This window comes from Anguilla anguilla, chromosome 7, assembly GCF_013347855.1.
Source record: "Anguilla anguilla isolate fAngAng1 chromosome 7, fAngAng1.pri, whole genome shotgun sequence".
NCBI classification, from domain to species: domain Eukaryota; kingdom Metazoa; phylum Chordata; class Actinopteri; order Anguilliformes; family Anguillidae; genus Anguilla; species Anguilla anguilla.
This window is the reverse complement of record NC_049207.1, coordinates 53,522,610-53,524,653: the sequence shown is the minus strand read 5'-3', so window position 1 is coordinate 53,524,653 and position 2,044 is coordinate 53,522,610. Positions and strand designations below refer to the sequence as shown.

General features: G+C 41.7%; 1 non-coding gene across 1 annotated transcript; it reads right to left on the bottom strand.

Moving 5' to 3' along the window:
- Nucleotides 1-1,063: 1,063 nt before the first annotated feature.
- On the bottom strand, nucleotides 1,064-1,135 carry trnaa-ugc. Its single transcript has one exon. It is a non-coding gene; the product is annotated as a tRNA-Ala (tRNA).
- Between the last annotated feature and the right edge of the window lie 909 nt (nucleotides 1,136-2,044).

The window sequence follows — 2,044 nt, the reverse complement described above, 5'->3', positions numbered from 1 at the left end:
CTGCACAATGATGTACTGGCACAAAGCACTTTCAAACTTAGATTTTCGCTCTTTTTCCTTAGCGCTTGTTAAGTATTGAATTTTCCTCTCGTAATTAATCGAGTTATGGGGTGTTGTAGGGGGCTTGGTTTTCAATATTTCATAGCCCTGGGTCGCTCTGTAGACTTATATTCAACTCAGCAGTTAACATATGTTCTCTCTGCTCGCACCGATTTTCTGTTCATTTTCTGAGGAAATCTTTTTTTTGGCAAATAATGGTCTGTCACATCTAAAGGTTTCAGCCAACCTACAGCTCACTCTAAATCCATCAAATCAAGCTTGTCATGCGATCTGGTTTTAAACCGATTTTTTTTTTTTTTTTTAAACATTTTTTAAATCCTGTTTTTTATTGCATTGTGTCAGATGATTGATTTGGTCATACTGCTTGATTACAGTTAACACCCTTTTATACAACAGAGCGATGACAGCTTAAATAAAGGCCAGATGTAGTGGGGTAAGACAGAAGGAAAAACAAGCCGGAAAATATTCATGGAAAGAGGCTCTCCCTTTGATATTAACGCCAAACAGTATCTCTTTGAAGCTGTGCAACTGGGCTCTAACGTAGAGTCGCGTTAAAGAAAATTCATTGCTTGTTGTACAAACTGTCTCAGGAGCTTCTCCAGAAAAGACTACCGAATGGCTCACTCCTAACTAATATAATATAATGAAAAATGTTCTATCGTAGTGGATTTGACATTTCCCTCCAACATTAATTCCGTCTTACAACCATTTATCCTGCTATTAATTTATTCTTGATGGGATTTATATTTCCTTTGGAAAGTGTTCATATTAAACTCCACTTATAGTTATACACTGCCAGAAGGAAACTAGAGCACACCTATGAGGTGACATTAATTAAACATAACGTAACATAATGGCGAGAAGAGGCAATTGAGCCCAACACGCCATTTTCCTGCCACGAAAGTGTACCTCGTGCTCGCTTTACCTACAAACTAGACCGGATCTAACTCTGTGTCAGGACGGGTCGTGAAACTCCCACTGTTTCTGCCTACACAAAACAACGTGGAGATGCCGGGGATTGAACCCGGGGCCTCATACATGCAAAGCATGCGCTCTACCACTGAGCTACATCCCCATTCAGAAAAACAGGCTATATTTTAAGATGTAAAAATACAAAGTTAAAAAAAGGTGTTGATACAACTCATTGGTGATGGCTTGCAATAAATACAGTCTTGGGTAAGCGACTGCAACCGTGCAACTTTGGGTGTGTTGTTGTCGATCTGCTGGTGTGAAAGGACTTAGCAGATTCATCTTCCAATGACAGCGGTGTTCTAATTTCAGACCAGCGAAAGCAATTACCGTGTGCCCTGTTCAACAGAGAACGACAGCAAGCTTTAATGTCAATTGTTTCCAGTTGATTCTGTGGCTGAAGAGGCGTGTTACGTCTGATAATAGGTTTCTAATGAAACGGGCATGTCCTTTGAAATGTTAATTTGCCGTGGCGCTGTTCGGCTTGCCCGAGCAGAATTTTAAGGGCATGCTCGATGCCAAATATAATCCCGGCCATTACAAACCAGCAATTGGCGCAAATGTTAGGACGGAGGTAGTTCATCTTCAGTACCAAAACCAAGACAAAGACAAGTGTGGTGAACAAAAATGAACAAAAAACTCATTGGCACTGAAAACTAGAGGTAGAGTGAATATCTTGGACATAACTGACCGGATAGAGACAGAGGAGACCACAGAGGGGTGGGGCTGGTCACCGTAGAGACCGAACGCCTCACCTCAGGTGACACACCTGATATGCAGGACTGTCAGGACCATAGGCAGGCTCTACAGACAGAAACAAAACCATGAATCATAAGCCCTCGTGGACACTTTCACAATGAATAGGCAACTCTCGAGAGGAAGTAAAATAATAACAGCAATCCAGTGGCATTTGGAAGATTGATTAAAATTGACGGCATCCTGGGAGAAACTATGTGTTTTCCCTTTGGAGAGCGTCTGCCCTCTTTCGCACTATAGGTAGCGACGGAGACGCTAA